This window comes from Chiloscyllium plagiosum, unplaced genomic scaffold, assembly GCF_037043375.1.
Source record: "Chiloscyllium plagiosum isolate Xiang-an unplaced genomic scaffold, Cpla_swu_hap1 HiC_scaffold_37, whole genome shotgun sequence".
Classification (NCBI taxonomy): Eukaryota; Metazoa; Chordata; class Chondrichthyes; order Orectolobiformes; family Hemiscylliidae; genus Chiloscyllium; species Chiloscyllium plagiosum.
Genome location: NW_028270175.1, coordinates 7940038 through 7952047, shown reverse-complemented (window position 1 = coordinate 7952047; position 12010 = coordinate 7940038). Strand labels below are relative to the sequence as shown.

Here is a 12010-nt window from a genome sequence, read left to right as displayed (position 1 = left end):
ATGACTGCAGATGCTGGAAACCAGATTCTGGATGAGTGGTGCTGGAAGAGCACAGCAGTTCAGGCAGCATCCAAGGAGCAGCGAAATCTATGTTTTGGGCAAAAGCTCTTCAGGAATAAAGGCAGAGAGCCTGAAGCGTGGAGAGATAAGCTAGAGGGTGGGGGTGGGGAGAAAGTAGCATAGAGTACAATAGGTGAGTGGGGGAGGGGATGAAGGTGATAGGTCAGGGAGGAGAGGGTGGAGTGGATAGGTGGAAAAGGAGATAGGCAGGTAGGACAAGTCATGGGGACCGTGCTGAGCAGGAAGTTTGAAACTGGGATGAGATGGGGAAGGGGAAATGAGGAAACTGTTGAAGTCCACATTGATGCCCTGGGGTTGAAGTGTTCCGAGGTAGAAGATGAGGCGTTCTTCCTCCAGGCGTCTGGTGGTGAGGGAGTGGCGGTGAAGGAGGCCCAGGACCTCCATGTCCTCGGCAGAGTGAGAGGGGGAGTTGAAATGTTGGGCCACGGGGCGGTGTGGTTGGTTGGTGCGGGTGTCCCGGAGATGTTCCCTAAAGCGCTCTGCTAGGAGGCGTCCAGTCTCCCCAATGTACAGGAGACCACATCGGGAACAACGGATACAATAAATGATATTAGTGGATGTGCAGGTAAAACTTTGGATGTGGAAGTCTCCTTTAGGGCCTTGGATAGAGGTGAGGGAGGAGGTGTGGGCGCAGGTTTTGCAGTTCCTGCGGTGGCAGAGGAAGGTGCCAGGATGGGAGGGTGGGTTGTAGGGGAGCGTGGACCTGACCAGGTAGTCACTGAGGGAATGGTCTTTGTGGAAGGCGGAAAGGAGTGGGGAGGGAAACATATCCCTGGTGGTGGGGTCTTTTTGGAGGTGGCGGAAGTGTCGGCAGATGATTTGGTTTATGCGAAGGTTGGTAGGGTGGAAGGTGAGCACCAGGGCGTTCTGTCCTTGTTACAGTTGGAGGGGCGGGGTCTGAGGGCGGAAGTGTGGATGTGGACGAGATGCATTGGAGGGCATCTTTAACCAAGTGGGAAGGGAAATTGCGGTCTCTAAAGAAGGAGGCCATCTGGTGTGTTCTGTGGTGGAACTGTTCCTCCTGGGAGCAGATACGGCGGAGGCGGAGGAATTGGGAATACGGGACATTAAATATTGCTGCCATTGATAATTGTGCAACATTAACAGATTCTGTGCAGCATTTTACATGTCATCTGGCAAAATTTTAATCTAATCTTTAGTAACCGATTGGCATAGATGACTTGACTTGTAATCTGACACCCAAAGCATAATCTTAACAATTTTTTTGTTATAGTTAAAGAGCAGGCAACTAAATGAATTGGGCAGGACTATACATTTTTTTAATCTACAATCCTCTGGGAAGTTATTCTGTTTAAATAGAACTGATATGCAATCTGTATTTGCATTTCCACGGTAGGCCTATGTCTCCCAACCTGTGTGTGCAAGATATAAAAATGATTAGCTTCACCACTGGGTGCACACAATCACTTTATTTAAAAAATATTTGTTTAAATTGGCACCTTATTTCAATGAAGTAGATTTACAGAGCAGTTGGTTCCTGTGACTTTTCAAATTTTTGTTTGAACTGTATGACAGTCCAACTATACTTTAAGTAATTGTTTTGAAAACTAGTGAGATTGCTAATGAAAAAAGGTAACCGTTTTTGTGTGTGCGTGTGCGTGTGTGTGTGTGTGTGAACAACGAGACATGCTGGGAATCGCAATGGGTCCAGTAGTGTCCCATGGAAACCGAACGAGCTAATGTTGCACGTCTAGATGAAGAGTCCTCTGGACAAGCAACGTTAGCTTGCTGTCTCTCCATGGATGCTCTGACCCACTGTGACCTTCAGCATTTCTTTGTTTTCCGTACAGACTCCAGCATCTGCAGTAATCTGGTCCTCATAAGATTACTGGGATGTTAACCTTGACTTCTCAATAAGAATATTACAGATGCGTGGAAATATGAAATTTACACCTGGTTAAACATCAACCGTTTTGAAACGCAAAACCTCTTGATCCAATTTGGGTAGCTTGCTGGTTGTCAGGTCTTTAATGTTGTGTTTGGGTTTTGTTTGCATTGTTAAATGGTCTATGAGTTTGTTTCAGCAAAGTCTCTACTGTTTTACCTTTCTGATAAAAGGGAGTGCAATTTCAAATGGTTACATGGAAACCAATGTTTTGTGTGGCATCTATAACATTCCAGGCTTTTTCCCCCAAACTGTGCAGTATTGAAGTGTACAGTCTACAGGTTAAATTCAATGGGGAGGTAATGGGATAATGTCGCAATCTTGAACACCAGCAGACTCTCCTCCCACAGCAGTAGGTGATAAAGATTTGAATCCAATAACAGTATGGAATTGAAAAGCTATTAACCTGTAATCACTCACTGACATTAATGAACCAGCTGAGGTTATTTTTTTAATACCTTTTAAAACAAATGAAATCTGTCACTCTCACCTGGTCTGACACAAAATGTGACTCCAGACGTGCAGCAATGCATTCTGGGCAGTTGGGGATGGGCAGTAAAACATTTTGTTGTAAATGATACTAATAGGTGGCTTGACCTTTTTTAAATAGCAAACTTGAGCAATAAGGCAAGCTTTTTAAAAAAGATTGTGACCGAAGGTGTTTGGTAAAGCAGAGGAGACTTGCCCTCCACTACCTTTTTTTTGCTTTTGAATTTGTCGATATCTGCCTACTCCAGGTTCTCGGGCGTTAACGGTCAAAAGCTAGATCTGCCAGCCTTCCAGGCAGTTCTCCATCTCCTTTTTTAAAAGATCAATTTTGTTTGGTGGTTCTGACTGTTGACTATCTTTTGTGGAGGCCCGTGAATAGCTGATCAGGTTTTTGTAGCTGCTATCACCTGATTTGGGCAACTCGTGCACACCAGCCAAACTGTCAGTAATGCAGCAGAGACCCACCTTGCAAATGGGTTTTATAACTGTTACCCACATTTTAAATACAGAAGTTTTTGGCTGTTAGCTTGTCCTTCCATCTGTGTTGCATTTTAAGCAGTTCTCCAAATCCAAGGCATGCTGTGCCTGGCTTAATTGTGCAACTGAAATGGTATTGAATTTTCCAGTAGCCTTTGGAACGTGTGAATTTGTGATGTATTTCTAGTGGTGCCTACTTCTACTTTATGGCATTTGACTCTGGCATGCATTGACCCACCATTGTTGAGGGAGGCAAGCCTGATTCCATTATTGCCAAGTGTGTGACTTGGGTTGACACTGCACTGTCAAGCAAGTGTTTGAAATACGAGATGCTGTCCTTTTTCTTTTCTAAAATAAGTTATGTAGCTCCTCACAACCCTCTAAGTGGTCAGTGGTGAAGTTAATGTTTTACTCTGTTTACAGTGCAGATGTGTCTACCTGTCACTTTATTTTGGTTAACCTCCCTGGGCTGCAGACTGCACAAGGTCCAAATGACAACTAAACCCTGCACATTGTAAATATCTAAATTAATTGACACTGCAGCCTTCCTTTGTTCCACTCATTCCTCCATGACCATATTCTCAGCTGTCCTCCAAACCACTTACAGTTTCTTTCTTGGTCTGATGAAGTAGATAGACTTTCGGACCTTTTTTAAAGTTTACTGAATGCTTTTAAACTACTTTTTTTTTGCTCAACTTGCAAGTCAAAAATAAAAAATCTCTCTCTCTTTCTTTCTTTCTTTCTTTCTTTCTTTCTTTCTTTCTTTCTCTCTCTCTCTCTCTCTCTCTCTCTCTCTCTCTCTCTCTCTCTCTCTCTCTCTCTCTCTCTCTCTCTCTCTCTCTCTCTCTCTCTCTCTCTCTCTCTCTCTCTCTCTCTCTCTCTCTCTCTCTCTCTCTCTCCCCCCTCCCTCTCTCTCTCTCTCTCTCTCTCTCTCTCTCTCTCTCTCTCTCTCTCTCTCTCTCTCTCTCTCTCTCTCTCTCTCTCTCTCTCTCTCTCCCTCCCTCTCTCTCTCTCTCTCCACTCATTGCAGTAATCAGTCCACAGGCCATTTGGGCTAAATACCACCTGCTATTATGATCTTTCCTTCTATTGAGTCGATGTAAACAAATGTGTAGACTTGTTGAGCTTTTGGATTTTGTGGCAATCACTGAAACCCAGCACCTTTTTTAATTGCTTTCTCAAATAATCCCAAAGCTAAACATTCATTATTAACATGAACTGTGAACTAGCTCTTCAATATACTGCTTCCAACTCACTAATAAAGTCCATAATAGCTCCCTTGTTTTGCAGTCATAAGCTTTGAATGGCCTGCCAAATGTGCATTCTTTCATGAAATTAACAGAATTCACATTTTGTCATTGAATCAACACTAAAAATAAACTTAATGCCATGACTCCCCTGACTGACTTTTCACCTTTTTCCCCCCCCACTGGTAATTTTTCTTAAAGTATGGTGCTTTCAAAGTTCTGAATTCATGTAAGCTTCCCATCCCTGTTTATTACTCCCCAGATTAACTGGCCTGTGGAAGTGAGTGGATTCACATTTTCAATAAGTCCAAGTTCACCCAACTGATCTAAACGCAGTCATTCTTCATTACTTTGTTTTCCAGGCAAAAATGGAAAACCCAGCGTTGAAATGGAAATGTGAAGTGATGCCACTTTTTGGAGTATTGCTGTTTTTAACCACGTGTTCCATAGCCAAGATATCCTAACTGTGCTGCAGACAAACTCTGCTGTGCTTGTGATTCTCGTCCATTTACTGATGTTGAAAGCTTTTGAATCACTGCATGACCATCACCAGAATACAGGTCATTCATCTAACTTTTGGGAGTGCTCTCCTTTCCTTCTATTCTGTCCTTTTTCCTCCCTTTTTTTTTCTTTGCAGAAAGATGTTTAGATGACTCTTGCTACAAATGAACTTCCCTGCCTTTTTTTATTTTAAAATAAAGGTAACCAATGAGACAGATCTTGATGCCAAACCTGATCAGCAACAATCAATCTGCCTACTTCAGTTTCTAGACTAGAGCCTGGTCTGACAAACCGCTGTTAGTTGTCTGAGATTCTTTGCAAATGCATAAAACGCAAAAATGCAGGCTACTCCAGATTGGAGCATCTGTCATCCTTGCATCCACTTGTTGCCCAGCAGCGCCGCCAATCCTAACCTTTTCCCAGGTACTAGTTAGAACAAGTCTTATCCTAGCAAAACATATTTTTAAAATAATGTTTTAATGTTGGCTGGAATCTGTTTGATTGATTTTTGATTTTCAATTTGCAGCTTACCCTTGACCACTCATGCTGATGGCTTTTCCCAGACCCATTTCTGCACCCCCACACCTTTTTTTTTCCTCTGCTGCAGATTAAAGGGGAGGATATGGCAACTTTAAAATAAGCTGAAACTTCTCTGTATTCATCAGATAGCAACCCCATTCAAGTGAATCAAGAAATGCAAGCTGTTAATGTGTTTTTTTTTTGTGTCCCTATTTCTTAACTTGTACCCTCCATCCTGTTCCTGCCTGCACGTCTCAGATTGGTGTGCAGTTTCCTTGATACCAGTTGGTGTCTGTTTCATTTTGTGGTAGCACTTCATATCTCCTAAAGCTGGCAATTTGTGAGTTCAACTCTCACTATGGAACTTGAAAACAGAAATATTGCTGATTTGCTGTATGTAACCTTCCCATAAGCGCGTGGTCAGGGCTGCTCACCTTTTCAGCTGAGACCACGTTTAGATTAGATTACTTAGTGAGGAAACAGGCCCTTCGGCCCAACAGGTCCACACTGACCCGCCGAAGCGTAACCCATCCATTCCCCTACATTTACCCCTTACCTCACACTACGGGCAATTTAGCATGGACAGTTCACCTGACCTGCACATCTTTGGACTGTGGGAGGAAACCGGAGCACCCGGAGGAAACCCACGCAGACACTGGGAGAACGTGCAAACTCCATAGTCAGTCGCCTGAGGCAGGAATTGAACCCGGGTCTCTGGCGCTGTGAGGCAGCAGTGCTAACCACTGTGCCACCGTGCTGAGTTCTGGGCATCCTCCTCTAGCTGCCCTTTTAAGCTAATGGTGAACTATTTTCTTGAACCACACTGCAGTCCATTTTGTGTTGGTGCATCCACAATGCTTTTGCAAAAGGGGTGTGAGGATTTTGACTGACCCGGAAGCAGTGGTGGCTTTTGTTCTGAGCTGGGATGGTGAATGGCTTGTAGGTGGTGCTGTTCCCATGTAACTAGATGGTGGTGGTTGTAGGTTGTGAAGGTGCTGTCTATGGAGTCTGTGAATTTCTGTAATGCGTACCTTTTGTACAAGGGTATTGGAGGGAGTGGATGTAGCATCAGTCATCAGACAAGCCAGTTTCTTCACCCTAGAAGATGCCAAGTTGCTTTTGATTATTGGAGTTGAAATCGTCCAGTCACTATTGGATCACAAGTTACTGCAATCTGAATGTGACTGTATTCCATCCTATTCATGACTTGTCCCTTTTGATGATGGACTGGCTTTCAGAAATCTGAAAGTGGGTTATTTCAAAATAATTAATCTCTGATCTGCTGTCGTAGCTTTAATATTTGTATAGCTATTCTAGTTCAGTTTTTTTTAGTCATTTGGTTAGCCCTGGGAATGTTGATGGATAACTACCCTTTAAGGCAGTTTCATCTCATTTGAACTGTACAATGTAAAAGACCTAATGTAAGGGAGGCACTTGTTCTGACTTGCATTTATTGCTTGAACAGAGCACTGCTAAAACTGATTTTGAAAAGCTTTCCTCTGTGCAAATTGACTACTATGTATCTTTTACCTTTAGTCATAAGACTGCCAGTCAGAAATAATTCTGATTTCAATGGAATCTTAAATCTAAGATGTCATTTACATAGATGCCTTTTGTTTCTCCACTTTTTTTTCCTCTTCTTTTTCATATAATATCATGCTGCCCTAGTTTAATACTATCAAACACCCTTTAGTATAGAAGTGGAAAATCCCTTGTTAATGTCAGAATCTATTTTGCAGAGTCACATCCAACAGCTACACTTTTTTCTAAATACCAAGATGATTTAAAAAGCTGCCTTTTAAACTCTGGCAACATTATTTCTCCTAATTTTTCAAAAACTCTTAGTTGGTTGAATCAGGGTTTTGATTTTAGCCAGCTTCTGATTTTCACCAAAAAAGCAGCAGTTTCTAAACTCTCCACCCATGAGTTTTTCACATTCTCTTCCTGTGAAATGGTACTTTATGGTGACATGCACTCTCTCAAATCTGAATAAAGATATATTACATAAACCACATTTCTGTTTAAGTTTGCAGTAGCTTGCAATCCAATGTTTTGAATTCTCTGCAGTTTAGTTTAACTGAAAATGAATGTGTTAATTATCTGGATATCAGCTGCAATAAAAATTATCCACATGCATTTTAAGTTTGCTGAAGTGAACTTGCGCTGAATGAAGTGCTTTGATTGCTGCTAAACACCTGCCATTTAATCTTTCTTTTAGATTTATGCCTTTATTCTAAAGAAATGCAATGATGGTTGTGACTCAATTGTTGGTGTTTTAAGTACTCACATTCTTGCAGGTGGGCAAAGTTGCTATATAAATGCAGTTTATTTTTCACACACTAACATCACTGGTGTTGCATCCCTCCCATCAGTGTGAACTTGGTCGAGAGTAGGAAATCCTGCTAGCAGCCCATATTGTGGATGGAAATGAATTACATTAATCTCAAAGAAATCTTGTTCTGCAAGCGCCTTGGTCGTTTTTCCTTCCAGAGGTTTGCTTAATTTGGAGGCCAGGTTTCATCCCAAGTTGGCTGGGCATGCTAATCAATCTGAGCAATGAAGCTCTGTTCTGTGCAGATATTTTGAACTGACTTGGTCAGACGTTGGTATAGGTGGAACTTGAACCTGGGTTTTCTGTCTCTTCAGATATGGGGATGTTGACACTGCCTCACAAGAGCCCACTTCAGTCATTCTCATCCAGCAGGGAAACAGAGCCTTCGGTCCAACCAATCCATGCTGACCATAATCTCCTATCCTTTGGCCCATATCCTTCAAAACCTTTCCTACTCATGTACTTGCCTAAATGTCTTTCAATGTTGTAACTGTACCTGCATCCACCACTTCCTCTGGAACTTCATTCCACAAATTAACCACTGTTTTTGAAAAAAAAATGTCTCCATGTCACTTTTTTAAAAAAGTTTTCTCGTCCCTTTTTTGAAAATTTGTCCCCTTGTCTTGAAACCCCCACCTAAAAAAGGCTCAAATTGCTTAGGCTGTGTTCATTGGACAGCCCTCTAATCCTAGGGACCAATCCAATGAATCTTTGTGATGCCTACCAGTCAGCTATGTCTGTCCTTTTGGACATGGAGCACATAATGCTCACGGTTATTGGTGTAGACGGCATGAGCAGGCAAGGAAAGAGTTATATTTTGAATTTTGTGAAACGAGAGGTTCAGCTGAGCATGACTCAGATCAGATAAGAACTTTCAGTTAACAATGGGGTGCTGGAGGCAAGGGAGATGGGTTAACAAGGTGGAAAAGCAATCATTATGTGCAACCATTTAACAATATTGGAAGCATTCCATATGCAAGGTCAGCTAACGATGGGGGGGGGGGGGGTGGGTAGTATTGACTATTGACTGCATGAATCCAGTTAACAAGGTTAAGAACATTCATTGTATAACAACAGTTAAGGGCTTGGCCTCTGTCATTGATTTACTTGTTGATTGTAACAGTCACCCAATTAATATGTATGTTGCCTTATTTAGACGCTCCTCCCCTGTAAAATGACTATATAGTCCACTGAAAAACTGTGTTCTCCAAGAGACCACCAGGAACCCAGGTCCCTGTGCACGTGGGCAATCATTCTGTGTCTGTGAGCCCACCGCTCCCCCTCCCCTCCCCTCCCCCTCCCCTCCCGGAATACAGGAAGGTAAAACTACTGTGTCTCTTAATGTTTGCTTTGACTGAAGACGAATAGGTTAACTGACTCTCTGTCTCAAGACACTAAGCAGTTTCGTCAACTCTTCCTTCGTTCCGTTTTCAGTCAGTTTATTCAGAGAATGTTACGACTTGCCTCTGGGACTGTTTTCCCTGGAGCATCAGAGGCTGAGAGGTGATCTTCTAGAGATTTATACAATCGTGAGGGGCATGGATAGGATAAATAGACAAGGTCTTTTCCCCAGGGTGGGGAGTCCAGAACTGGAGGGCATAGGTTTGGGATCGGAGGGGAAAGGTTTAAAAGGGATGAGGGGCAACTTCAGACTGGTGTCATGTATGGAATGAGCTGTCAGAGGAAGTGTTGGAGGCTGGTACAATTAAGCATTTAAAAGGCATCTTGATGGATATATGAATAGGAAGGGTTTAGAGGGATATGGGCCAAGTGCTGGCAAATGGGACTAGATTAGGTTAGGATATCTGGTCAGCGTGGATGAGTTGGACTGAAGGATCTGTTTCTGTGTTGTGCATCTGACTCTGAGACTTGGATCCTGACCTCCTGGCTCAGGTGTGGGCACTGCTGCATCAAAGAGCTAACCCTTTATTTTTGTTTGTATCCCAGACCCTTTTTAATTGCAAAAGGCCAATGTGCTCTTTGTCTTCATACCTACTTGTGGCAGATGCATGCATAAATTATTACAATGTTTTAGATTAGAAATCAAGTAATTTAATCCATTTGGAATTTTGTAATGGTAGACACTGATTTGTGAGATTGTTTTGGATTTTTTGTATAGTTATGAATGAGAAATGAAGTGTGTATCTATGTATGATCAATGTATTTGATCTATTAAAACTTGAATTGCTTGTCTGTACAACATTCCAACAAAGACTACTCCACAATTTGGCAGTAAATGCCAGAAGTCAATCTTTTTCAGTATCTGTCAAAAATATTACCTTCCAGGATGTTCACTCTTTTGGGGGAAAAAATTGAACAAATTAGTCCAGTAGGCCTGTAACCAATTTAAATATTTAGTGATTTTAGTTTCTGCTAGTGTTGCAGACTTTTTTAAGTTTAAGAACCTTCTCAATCCTGCGAGATCAGTCATTTCATGGATGGGTGTGGCTGTGAAGTATTGGTGTTTTAAGTGGAATTTGTATAACCTGGTGTATTTGCACAGTCATGCATTTTTGGTTAAAAATCAAACTGGTAGATGTTCCCCTGCAAGGAATACTTCTCCTGACACAGACAGGAGGAGCCAATCTCCTTGCTGTCATGTCTGTAATTGACTCTGTCTCTGAAGCTAATCATCTTGACATCTTTTGGTCTGAATTGCTATTTTAATTTTGAATCTATTTAACAACATTTGGACAACTGCCCAAATCTACCTCTAAGTGCATCTTCAATGTTTTAATTTTTTAATTTTGAAAATGGTTGAAACTCTTCTGGATAAGTTATGAATTATGGACTAAATGTTTTTGTCTGTCTGTAATAATGGCATTTTTCATGGCATTTTGTCTAATGTTACCTAGATTGTGATCACTAAATGCTTTGTGACCAACAATTTAGTTTTCTCACCTAGCGTGCGCTCTCTTGCAGACTCCTGGAAGAATGTGCTTCAACACTGAAGGTTAACCTGCAAGAATAAAAGCAATGTGAGGTATGTACAGAACTGCTCTTTGAAGGAGTGTGTTTTCGTAGGAGGTCTAAACAACATAGCCCCACTTGGGAATAAATGGAAAATCTTTTTTGGTTTTTGTTATTTGCTACCATGAAGTTTTGGATTGTTGCTTTTAATATTCCCTTTGAGTGAGTTAGTTTTGTCATTAAATGCTATTTTAGGCTTCGAATTGCTACCTGAGAAGTTAATGCACCAAAGCAAATGAGTAGATCTGGCCACATCTGTGGAGAGAAGTTTATTTTTCACATTTTTGACCACTGACCTGTTCTCATTTTAAAATGTACAGCCCATTGTATCCCTGAAAGCGAAAGTAATGTAATTTAAAATTTTCCCAAATCTGACCAAGACTTTAATCAGCGATTAGGTGGAAGCAGAACAGAAACCTGGCATAACTTTGATACTACTATCACTTGTTATGTCATTGTACCAAGCCTATGTTATACCAGTTCAGCCTAGTCCCACTGGAAAATATCTTCCCACTTCCAGCTTTGGAGGTGGTAAGGGGAGCTATTTTCTAATCAATGTGTTCAGAGATGTCCTTACAGACCTGGAGCAGATAGGACTTTAACTTGGAAATGTGTCACATGAAGCTGAAGTCTAACTGCAGAGGGGGAGTTGAGGAAGAGATTGCATCACCTTATTCCTTAATTCAACGATGAATTGTTGACTGTGGCAATCACCTGAGCAGGATTGGAATCTTATAATGGTGTTCAATTAATGTTGTTGAATTCTTTTGTGGTGTTAATATTGGGTGCTACCAACCTTTTTTTTTCTCTCTTTTTGTTTCAGTCATACCTGAGTGGGAATGACTCATTCTTGACACTTCCTTTTTCATAAAATGTGTCGCTTTATAGTCATTCCCACTTAGTAAATGCTGTCCTGTGCACTATTTTGTGATCTCTGCTCTTGATGAAAATGTCAGCAAGTTCCCATCACCTTGAAGCCCATCTGTACTGCTAGTAACAATTGAATTTGACTTCGTATGCTACTGCAGTTTAGCATAAACTTTCATCTACTGTCACTCCTTTATAGTGGGACACCTAACAGCAGCTGGCAACAGTGAATGAGGGAAATCAAGCAAGGCAGCTTGACTGGTCAAACGGACCCTCCTTGAAGGGTGTCTTTGGCCAAAGGGGAGAAGGATCCACCAAAGAAATTATTTCCTCCACTAAATATAAACCACAAGCATAATTCAACATAACTACTTCTGGATATAATCCTGTTCTTCCCCCCCCAACCTTTGTGTTTGCCATAACCTGATGCCAGGGGAATAAAGCATCGATCCCTCCATGACTTTTGGGTGATCTATATGCTCCAAGCTGATGTTTCTGAATTTGTAGGAACAAGCATGATCATAGCTAAAGATTATAAAGAAAACTATCCCTCCACCCAACTGAGGGCCCTGTAATAATAAGCCCAAACCATAATTATTAATATTTTAGCCATTCGAATAT

At 41.6% G+C, this 12010-nt stretch overlaps 1 protein-coding gene across 4 annotated transcripts in view; it reads left to right on the top strand.

The window, feature by feature from the left end:
• Positions 1–12010, top strand: part of spsb1 (splA/ryanodine receptor domain and SOCS box containing 1) — a 93790-nt gene that overhangs the window by 55375 nt on the left and 26405 nt on the right. For 3 of the 4 annotated variants that reach the window (XM_043676175.2, XM_043676174.2, XM_087980288.1), the window contains one exon: positions 10475–10535. The gene's annotated coding sequence lies outside the window, so the exon portion shown is untranslated. Of the gene's footprint in view, positions 1–4625; positions 4761–10474; positions 10536–12010 lie in introns of those variants that run through there. The other variant, XM_087980289.1, reaches the window with a different exon arrangement.